The following is a 12,146-nucleotide window of genomic DNA, read 5'->3' on the forward strand; positions in this document are numbered from 1 at the left end:
GAGAAATTCCTGAATCTGTTCAACATCATGTGGGAAATATTTGGGGATGTTTTTGATTAGAATTTTTGTTTAGAATTAATTCATGTATAACTATATTCCTAATAACTAAATAATTCTTCTGTGTTTGCAAATTATAAAATTTGTAATTATAATTATTATTTTTAAATGTACATTAAAATATATCAGTGATTTTCACAAGTGATGTCAGACTTTAATAATTAAATATATATATATATATATTAGGCTTCACAGGTAAATGAATTCCCCCGTTTGATCATGTTACATCAGACAAATGTATTTATTTATTCATTTAGTTAATAATTGATTATTTATTAATTAATTATTGCTTAAATTAAGTTAATAACGGCAGCGCGGTGGTGCAGTGGGTGTCGCGGTCGCTGGTTCGAGCCTCGGCTGGGTTAGTTGGCATTTCTGTGTGGAGTTTGCATGTTCTCCCCGTGTTGGTGTGGGTTTCCTCCACAGTCCGAACACATGCGCTAAAGGGGAATTGGGTAAGCTAAATTGTCCGTAGTGTATGTGTTTGAATGAGAGTGTATGGGTGTTTCCCAGTGATAAGTTGGTGGTTCATTCCCTGATTAATTAAGGCAGTGTTTCCCAACCCTGTTCCTGAAGGCACACCAACAGTCCACATTATCAACCTCTCCCTAATCAAACACACCTGAATCAACTCATCATAACATCAGAAGAGACTCCAACACCTGAAGTTAATGGGTCAGATAACGGAGACAACCAAAAAATGTACTGTTGGTGTGCCTCCAGGAACAGGGTTGGGAAACACTGAATTAAGGGATTAAGCCGAATAAAAATAAATGAATGAATGAGATAGTTCACCTTAAAAATGAAAATGTACTCACTATTTATTCATTCTCAAGTGGCTCCAAACTGTTCTTTCTTCTATTGAACATTTAAGAAGATATTATGAAGAAAGCTGAATAGCAGTAACCATTGACTTCCATAGTAGGAAAAACAAATACAATAGAAATCAATGGTTAGGGGTTTTCAACATTCTTCAAACAATCTTCTGGCGTGTTTAACAGAACAAAAGAAACTCAATTTGAGACATGTAAAGGGTGTATAGTGTGTGATGTGGGTGAGTGATATGATATGACATATCATAATTAATAAAACATTTTACTGTATTTAATATTGCCTCTTGCCAAAGTAAAAGGACATTAGTGCCACTGATTCACATATAATCTGAAAATACACTATATATTGAAAATCCGTAACAAAAATGTATACATTTTTTGATGTTTTTAGTAAAGTGCAATAAGAAAGTTTATTTTTTGTTGCTTTTTAACGCTTGTTTGATTTTTGAACCTCCTTCACAGTCATTAGTAATTAATTATTTCATGTTATTTATTCATTATCTACAATTTATTTTTTATTTACTCTTTATACTACTATTTATTTGTACTCTAATTTTATAGTACTATATAAGTACTATATATAAAAAACAGTTCTACACCTCCATCATTGAATCAGTCATCTGCACATCAATAACTGTCTGGTTTAGCTCAGCTACTAAATACGACCTCCAAAGACTACGTCGAATAGTTCAGACTGCTGAGCGAATCACTGGTACAACCCTTCCTACTCCCCAAGAACTGTACTTATCCAGAGCGAGCAGAAGGGCTGCCAAAATCACTCTGGACCCCTCACACCCAGCACACTGCCTCTTTGAACTTTTACCTTCTGGTCGACGCTACAGAGCACTGTGCAGCAGAACAGCCCGACACAGAAACAGTTTCTTCCCTCAGGCAATCCATCTCATGAACACTTGATGATAATAATTGTGGAACCAACATCACTACTTGCTATACACTTTTATACACATATACACTAATTTAACAACACACTTTACATGCCAATTTGCACATAACAGCTGCACATATAACATTGTATATAGTAATAAACATGTACATACACTTGTCAATCTGTATATTTGCACTTACTACTTACTTCTATTTTTTAAAATATATTTATGATCTGTTTTTTGTCCTGTCTCTGTAATCCTGTTGCACTGTAGAAGCTCTGTCACCAAAACAAATTCCTCGTATGTGTGAACATACCTGGCAATAAAGCTCTTTCTGATTCTGATTCTGATATAATTATGACATGTTTGTCTCCCTCAAAAGTTCATAGTGTGCTTATATATAAACAGTCACTTTAAATTCAAATGAGACTGTGCTCTTTTTAAAAGAGGGAGGAGCTACAAATGCCTGTGTGTCAGCATAGTGGAAGACAGGACTAGCGTCTGTGTGAAAATGTGTGCAGAAGTGTGTAAAACTCCACATTTATAATCCGCTCAGTCGCTGACATTATCTTCAGCAGGTCAAATACCCTAACGGCTAACCGACAGGCGGCTGCTTCTCACTCAGGGCTGCTGTTTATGCTAATGAGGGAGAGATGGGCACTAGTGGGCGGGGCTTTCCCCTTCTGAAGACACGTACAAAGAGAGAATGCCAATCAAAGTGTTTCTGTTCATATCAAGTCTGATTATAACAAATAGAGCATGTTTAGCATTAGAGGCTGGATATAATCACACACTGCTGACACACAACCCTTATAACGGTGATTTCTGCATAATAGCTCCCCTTTTAAAGTTTAGTAGCTGGCAGCTGCACGGGACGGAGTTACTGAAGTCAGAGCAGTGAGTGTGGGCCATAAAACCTGCCTTAGAAGAAGGAGGAGAAGTTCAAGCATTTTTCCAAAGGGAGCCCGGAGCAACAGACGACCACAGTGTGAATAAAAGCACTTTTAAACACTCGCTTTGTCATGGCTGATGCTCAATCACTCACCAAACAGCTGATCTGTGCTCTTCTGAACTGACTCAGACCAAAGATGTGCTGGAGACGAGGCTGTAAATTAGAGTCGCACAATATCTATCGTTTCAGCATCGATATCAGCATGTGATCTTTCGCATTAGACGCATCGCAATATATGTTGAGTCTGGATTATAATTTAGCATTCGCATGTGTTGGCGGTTCATTCCGCTGTGGCGACCCCAGATTAATGAAGGGACTAAGCTGAAAAGAAAATGAATGAATGAATTTGCATGTGTTTTTGACTGTGTGAGGATTTTAGAAGCATTCAGGTTTTATACGCTGTGTTGTCCACCAAGGCAACCCAGCGTGCTGCAATATAACTGGGTAAACTGGCAGTGGGCTGGTTATAGAGAACAAAACAAAGACATTGCAGCACGGAACGCACATTATCAAAAGAGAATATCTGACTTCAGCATTGTTTTTCAGATTTAAAAAGTACGTTCGCTGAGCATGTTTCTGAAATATCTGCAAACATATTAGGGTATTATATGCTTTAGAAGAGTCAAAAACTTATAAACGATGTATCTGTGCTCGTTATTACTTTGCCTTCAGAATAATAAATTAAATACTAGAACCTTCTCTCCCCCCTCGAAATGACTTTTCTTCACCTCTGGTCACATGGAACTTTAGGGCGAAGCTATTAGTCACTTAGGGTGGAGCTACCAGTCATTTAGGGTGGAGCTATCTGTCCTTCAGAGTGGAACTATAAGGCATTTAGGGCGGGGCTATCAGTCATTTAGGACGGGGCTATCAGTCATTTAGGGCGGGGCTTTCAGTCAATTAGGGCGGCACTATTGGTCATTTAGGGCGGGGCTATCAGTCATTTAGGATGGGGCTATCAGTCCTTTAGGGTAGCGCTTTCAGTCATTTAGGACGGGGCTTTCAGTCATTTAGGGCGGGGCTATCAGTCATTTAGGATGGGGCTATCAGTCTTTTAGGGTAGCGCTTTCAGTCATTTAGGACGGGGCTTTCAGTCATTTAGGGCGGGGCTATCAGTCATTTAGGATGGGGCTATCAGTCTTTTAGGGTAGCGCTCTCAGTCATTTAGGACGGGGCTTTCAGTCATTTAGGGCGGGGCTATCAGTCATTTAGGGCGGGGCTATCACTCATTTAGGGCGGGGCTATCAGTCATTTTGAATGGGGCTTTCAGTCATTTAGGGCAGCGCTATTGGTCATTTAGGGCGGGGCTATCAGTCATTTAGGACAGGGCTATCAGTCAATTAGGGTGGCGCTATTGGTCATTTAGGGTGGGGCTATCAGTCATTTAGGGCGGGGCTATCAGTCATTTAGGACGAGGCTATCAGTCATTTAGGGCGGGGCTTTCAGTCAATTAGGGCGGCACTATTGGTCTTTTAGGGCGGGGCTATCAGTCATTTAGGACGGGGCTATCAGTCATTTAGGGTAGCGCTCTCAGTCATTTAGGACGGGGCTTTCAGTCATTTAGGGTAGCGCTCTCAGTCATTTAGGACGGGGCTTTCAGTCATTTAGGGCGGGGCTATCAGTCATTTAGGACGGGGCTATCAGTCAATTAGGGCGGCGCTATTGGTCATTTAGGGCAAGGCTATCAGTCATTTAGGGTGGCACTATTAGTAATTTAGGGCAGGGCTATCAGTCATTTAGGGCGGCGCTATTGGTCATTTAGGGCGGGGCTATCAGTCATTTAAATCATGAAATCATGCACTACCCTACTTTATTTATTTCAAGACCATTTCAAGTAGATGTACATCATGAAAGGGAAGAAAAAACAATCTTAACTTCTGTTTCATTGTGACTTATTAAAAATAAAATGAATTGACTTGCCTTGAGAGTCACTGATGTTTGCATGAACCGTTGCATCACTGGTTTGATATTTCACCCTGTAGATGTTCCAGAAGACTGAGGGGGACCTAAAACAACACATCACAGCGTTCCCGCCTCTTCTTCCAGTAAAGTCCCTCCCAGTTTCTCTCTGGATCATCTTCAGCCAGCTGCTCCTTTTAATCAGCCTTGACCAGTCCTGCATCCAGAGCGAACAAAGCCACGCAGGCATTTATCTTCCTTCCCTCAACATTACACTTAAATCCAGTGACAAGCCCTTTTCTCTGGCCTCCTCTCCTCCACATGCACTGTAGGCCATGGCAACCCCAGCTCTCTATCAATGGCATGAGCACGTCAAACACAGGGACAAAGACACACAGATCTTCCCAGAAGACGAGCGCCGCCACCGCTTCATATGATCTCTGATGAATGAAACACACTTCCACACAGAGAGACGAGGGGTCACCTGATCTGATTAGGAACATTTCCTTCTAAGCGTTCAATGCATTCTTGCACACTTTTGTTTGATTCATGGAACGCTTCAGGAAACATGCATTGATTTGTACTAATGAGTAAGGGTGGGCGATGTGGGGTAAGACAGGCTTATAATTATATTTAGTGCTGGGGAAAAATACAGCTCTAAAAAAGATAAGTTTGGGTTGACATTATGGGCTCTATTTTAACAATACAGGCGCAAAGTGAATGGGCAAAAGCATTAAGAGCGTTTCTGAATCCACTTTTGCTATTTTAAGGACGGAAAAATACGCTCTGTGCCTGGCGCATGGTCTAACAGGGTTGAGCTTATTCTGTTAATGAGTTCTGGGTGTGTTTTGAGCATAACGTACATTAAACCAATCAGAGTCTCATCTTTCATTCCCTTTAAGAGTCATAGTGGAGATTGTGTAAAAACGAAACGCTTCACTAGCAAGAAAACCAACGTAGTCTTAAAGACGTTTCTGGAGACCGCGAAATACGTCCCGGGAGGTACGTATTTTTGTAGTTTTTGTTTTCGCGAGTCCGCGAGAGGCCGCTGTGCGCGCTTTTTCCTGCGCCGTTCTCGCGTAAACCCGCTAGAGGCCGCTGTTGAACGACCTTCCGCCTGTCTGCCTGGAGGACAGAATGATTGACCGTGCGACTGGCCAATCGGCTGACCCACCCTCCTCCTTCCCTAAACCCAACCAACGACGATTCACAAAAGCCGTCTAGAAAAAGAAAAGCCCTCGTCTGATTTTTACCACGTTTTCGGATTTTGACCACATTCTCACCCTGTGACGAACTTGTTCGCTTCATTTTTTGGATTTTGTTTTAGTTTTCTTACCTGATTTCTGGAACCGCTCTTCCCCGGACTCGAACCCGGTCGTCATCGTTGTCAGCCCCTCGAGTCCGCCAGAGTACACGAAGAGCTGACCGGACAAACTGGTTGCAGCGGGAAAGCCCTCCACACGGAGGCGAGCGGCCGGCTGGCCGGCCGGCAAGCGCCGAAAGGAACGGCGTCACACCGCCCCGCAGTGTTCGCTTAAAAAAATGAAATGCAGCCGTACGTACCCCCGGCTACGTATTTCGCGGTCTCCAGAAACGTCCACGGGACTACGTTCTCAGAATGAGCCTGGGTTGAAGAAAACAGTTAAACAGAGCATGAGTGAGGATAAAGAACAAGCCTCTTTACTTTCTCTTTACTTTACCTTTACTCCTTTACTTTAGTGGAGTAAGGAAACTGTGTTGTACACTCCACCGAAGACATCCATTAGCTTACATATTTAATTTCGTTTGTTAAGATTTGTTTGAAAACTATTCCTAAATTCAGTTCTTATCTCCAGCAAAGGAATAAATGAACAATAATAATGAAGTGTGGTTAAAACACTGAGTTATATCCACACACACGTCCTGTTCTTATGCCCCATATGGTGATGCAGACGTCTCCAAAACCCCGCAGCTGGACAAATCTACACGTGTGTTTATTAAAACAGATATAAATATGCAGATAATCAATAATACTGCTAATAATAATAACGGCGATGCAGTGGCGCAGTAGGTAGTGCAGAAGGTCGCTGGTTCGAGCCTCGGTGCTCCGGTTTCCCCCACAGTTCAAAGACATGCAGTACAGGTGAATTGGGTAAGCTAATTGTCCGTAGTGTATGAGTGTGAGTGAGTGAGTGTGTTTGGATGTTTCCCAGAGATGGGTGGCGGCTGGAAGGGCAACTGCTGCGTAAAACATGTGCTGGATAAGTTGGCGGTTCATTCAGCTGTGGCGACCCCAGATTAATAAATGGATTAAGCTGAAGAGAAAATGAATAATAATAACATTATGCAGATGCAGATTGTCATGAATAAACTGAAAAAGCCCCCCGAGGCAGTGGTTTTTATATTTCTTGATCATTTTAATCCTTTAATTGTTTTCATATGTAAATATATTTGTGTATTGCTGTGTGTACAATGTGTAAGCGTTTGGACCTGCATAGGTACATAACTAACACACTCTGCGCTGGACTTTAGAGCCGCTTTTAGTTAGTCAATAGTGCGGTCTATTTCAGTTCCTCAATATAGCAACGAACCAACAATGCGCCTTAACACACCTCCTTTATAGACCAGCACACACATGAGTCCTCAAAGCGGCGCAAATGAATTTGCTATTAAAACAACGTGACGCAAAACATGAAAATTAAGGTTGCGCTGGTGTGAAAATAGCAACAAATCGCGCCAGACACATCTCGCGCCTTATTGCGCCGAGTGTATGATAGTGCCCTATATCTGACATACTCTGACTTATGCACTATACTCCATATAACTCCATATGGAAGCCAGAAACTAAGCTTTTTTTTTGCACTGTAACTGATGATCAACAGTAAAAATGACCAACATTACCTCTTAACAACAAGGAAAACCAACAACAATCAAGAATGCATGATTATTCGCTGTCATGGCTTTGCAATCAAAAAATGTGCTTATAATGCAAGTCAATGGGGCAAAAACAGCCCCCAACATAATAATAGGGGAGTAAATTTGAGTGTATTGTTGAATTTTGGAAAAACTTCAAAGTATTTTCCCAAAATATGTGTCAAAATAAGATTTGTCAGCAAAAATCATTCTATTTGCTGAAATACAGAGAAAGCTGTGGCCAAATTAAGACTTAAAATCCCTCCAGAGTGCATGGAAACATCCCCCACAGCACACAAGGGTTAATAAAAACTATGACCAACAACACCACCCTAATATTTTGATTCAGTTTATCCATTAGAGGTCATGTGTGTACATTTTAATGCTAAAATAATGGAATGTTTCCTAATGTACAAACGTGTCAGATATTTTGTTCGTGGCGTGTTTGTCTTTGGCTATCAGGCTCTAGCAGACCCGCTTTATGAGCATCGGTGCAGCCAGCAGATCCCCTTAGAGACGCTCTTTATGGAGCTCAGCCATAAATGCTCCGGGTGTCAGCGCTCAAACAAAGGCAAAAACATGGACCAATCACAAAATGCTTGGTGTGGAGGGTTTAAGGGGTCACGTGACCGAGTTGTCCCAAATGACCCTAGACTTTAGAAAGCCCCACTGAGCCAGTGTGAAATATATTGACACTAATATAGCAAGAATATACCTGGTATTTCACCCAAAAAGTAATATTCACTCACTATTTCCAAAACTGTATTATATTTATTTTTATTTTATAGAACACTATCCTGAAGAACAGATATCCTGAAGAAAGCTGGAAACCTGTAACCATTAACTTCCATAGTAGAAAAAACAAATGCTGTGGAGTTCAGTAATTATATGTTTCCAGCATTTTTCAAATCATCTTGTGTGTTCAACAGAATTTTGAATGTCTTGTGGAATTGTCTACCATTGCTTCTGACCTAAGCTGACACCCTGTGGCCAGTCGGTGTAGTGCAACAGTACTCAATACGTCCTTAAAGGGATATTTCACCCAAAAATTTAAGGTTACTCACTATTTACTCACCCTCAAGTGGTTTCAAACCTTTATGAGTTTCTTTTTTATGTTGAACACTAAAGAGGATGTTTTGAAGAAAGCTGGAAATCTGTAACCATTGACTTCTATAGTAGAAAAAAACAAATGCTTTGGAAGTCAATGGTTACTTATTTCCAGCATTTTTCTAAATATCTTTAGTGTTATATGCTGACACCTTGTGGCCAGTCAGTGTAGTGCAACAGTACTTAATGCATCTTTAAAGGCATGTTTCACCCAAAAATGAGAAGTTACTATTTACTTTCCCTCAAGAGGTTTCAAGCCTTTTATGAGTTTCGTTTTTTATGTTGAACAATGAACGCAAAAGAAGATGTTTTGAAGAAAGTTGGAAACCTGAAACCATTGACTTCCATAGTAGAAAAAACAAATGCTATAGAAGTCAATAGTTACAGGTTTCCAGCATTTTTCAAAACATCTCCTTTAGTGTTCAACAGAATGTCTTGTGGAATTGTCTAGCATAGGTTTTGATATATGCTGACACCTTGTGGCCAGTCGGTGTAGTGCAACAGTACTTAATACGTCTTTAAGAGGATAGTTCACCCATAAATGAAAAGTTACTCACAATTTACATTGACTTCCATAGTAGAAAAAACTAATACTAAGGAAGCTACAGGTTTTCAGCATTTTTCAAAACATCTTTTGTGTTGAACAGAGTAAAGAATATCTTGTACAATTGTCTACCGTTGCTTCTGACTTATGCTGACACCCTGTGGCCAGTCGGTGTAGTGCAACAGCACTTAATACGGCCTTAAAGGGATATTTCACCCAAAAATGAAAAGTTACTCACTATTTAATCACCCTTAAGTGGTTCCAGACCTTTATGAGTTTTGTTTTAATGTTAAACACAAAAGTAGATATTTTGAAGAAAGCTAAAAACCTGTAACCACTGACTTACATAATAGAAAAAGAAATACTATGGAAGTTACAGGTTTCCAGCATTTTTCAAAACATCTTTTGTGTTGAACAGAGTAAAGAATATCTTGTACAATTGTCTACCGTTGCTTCTGACTTATGCTGACACCCTGTGGCCAGTCGGTGTAGTGCAACAGCACTTAATACGGCCTTAAAGGGATATTTCACCCAAAAGTGAAAAGTTACTCACTATTTACTCTCCTTCAAGTGGTTCCAGACCTTTATGATTTTCGTTTTAATGTTAAACACAAAAGTAGATATTTTGAAGAAAGCTGAAAACCTGTAACCACTGACTTACATAATAGAAAAAGAAATACTATGGAAGTTACAGGTTTCCAGCATTTTTTCAGTCTCTTCTTTTGTGTTTAACAGAATATTGAATATCTTGTGGAATTGTCTACCATTGCTTCTGATATATGCTGACACCTTGTGGCCACTCAGTGTAGCGCAACAGTACTTAATACGTCCTTAAAGGGATATTTTACTCAAAAATAAAAGTTACTCACTATTTAATCAGCCTCAAGTGGTTCCAGACCTTTATAACTTTAACACAAAAGAATACATTTTAAAGAAAACCTGTAACCATTGACTTTTACAGTAGGACGACATGGATGTGTGATTACTGGTACATTTAAACATTAAAAAAACAACTTGTTTTGTTTTCAGCAGAAGAAGGAAACTCTAAAAAGTCTGAGACAGGGGAAGAGAGACTAAATATATGATGACAGAAATTATTTTTAGTTAAACTATCCCTTTAAATCCCACCATTTCCCTCAGTTAGTTTACTTCAGCTGTATAAAACAGTTTGGTTTGACTACAGATATTGCACTGTAGTATTTGTTACCATCATAATAGTTTAATTCAGCTATTGTAATTGATAACACCCTGGTTAATAACCCTGGCACTGGCCAAGTTGATCAGTTTACTGCTGAACAAAATAATATTGTATCCATTAGAAATAGCAGCACGTTGGTAGAAGAAGTGGAAATATCAGAAGGTCAGTGAACAATATTTTCCCCAATATTCTCCAGTATATCATCCTTTGTCTTTGTGTTTAATAGAAAAAAAGAAACTAAAACAAGTGAGGAAATACACCAATTTAATTTTGATGTGAACTAATATGTTTACTCTTGACGCTTACCAACACGATCACTAAATGAGTAAAATATAACCCTGCTCGTCTGAAGAATGGAGGATAGTAAATATATACACTTGAATTTTGGAGTCAAGGGACATTCATTTTCTTTTCGGCTTAGTCCCTTTATTAATCTAGGGTCGCCACAGCGGAATGAACCGCCAACTTATCCAGCATATGTTTTACGTAGCGGATGCCCTTCCAGCTGCAACCCATCACTGGGAAACATCCACACACACTCATACACTACGGACACTTTTAGCTTTCCCAATTCCCCTATAGCGCATGTGTTTGGACTGTGGGGGAAACCGGAGCACCCGGAGGAAACCCACACCAACATGGGGAGAACATGCAAACTCCACATAGAAATGCAAACTGACCCATCTGGGGCTCGAACCAGCGACAGCACTACCCACTGCGCCACAGCGTCGCCCAAGTCAAAGGACAAGTTTTGATAAATGTTTAGGTTGCAGTAAATTGTATGTCCACTAGAGGTCACTATTGAACAACTACTGTTTTTAGCGATGTTAAAGGGACAGTTCACCTGAAAATAATAATACTGCCATCATTTACTCACCCTTTACTTCTTTCAAACGTTAGTGTTCAGCAGAAAGAAGAAACCCATAAAGGTGTGAAAGAACTTGAGGGAGAATAAATGGTGAGTTGCGTAAGAGTTTTTTCATTGCTTTTTGAATAAGGGGGGGGAAATAAGCTCATTGAGCACATGAAGAAAGGAAGGTGTAGTTCAGCAGTGAAAGCCCAGACAGCAGCTGAAATCTCTCAGTAGTTCTTCAGCACTCCTCTGCCCTTCCTCAGTGTAAATGCAGATCAGCTGCTTCAGTCCAACATCTACATTAGCAGGAGGATGAAGGTGAACCCAGGGTGCATCCAGCTAGTTTTGCGTGGCTTAATTCGTAAAATAGCTTTTAAGCTCATTTGAAGTTGAGCAACACGGTGGCTCAGTGGTTAGCACAGTAGCCTCACAGTAAAAAGCTTACTGGTTCGAGTCCCTACTGGGTCAGTTGGCATTTCTGTGTGGAGTTTGCATGTTCTCCCTGTGTTGGCGTGGGTTTTCTTCGAGTGCTCCCGTTTCCACCACAGTCCTTCGGCTTAGTCCTTTATTTATCAGGGGTCGTCACAGCAGAATTACAACACCAACATGAGGAGAACATGCAAACTCCACACAGAAATGCCAACTGACCCAGCTGGGACTCAAACCAGCGACCTTTTTGTTGTGAGGTCACAGTGCTAACAAATTAACTTCGTGCCACTCAAACAACTTCAAATGAGCTTAAAAGCTATTTCGATTCCATATCCTCTTTTTAAAATACAATATTTGAGCCAATATTTGGTATATATCTTATTTTTGTAACAATATCTGGCAACACTAGCTCTGTATCCATCCATAGATGTGCCAAATTGGAATATCACATTAGAATAAATTGCGAATAAAGCTGCGGTTTCAATCCCGCCAGTC

This window comes from Danio aesculapii, chromosome 8, assembly GCF_903798145.1.
Source record: "Danio aesculapii chromosome 8, fDanAes4.1, whole genome shotgun sequence".
Lineage (NCBI taxonomy): Eukaryota > Metazoa > Chordata > Actinopteri > Cypriniformes > Danionidae > Danio > Danio aesculapii.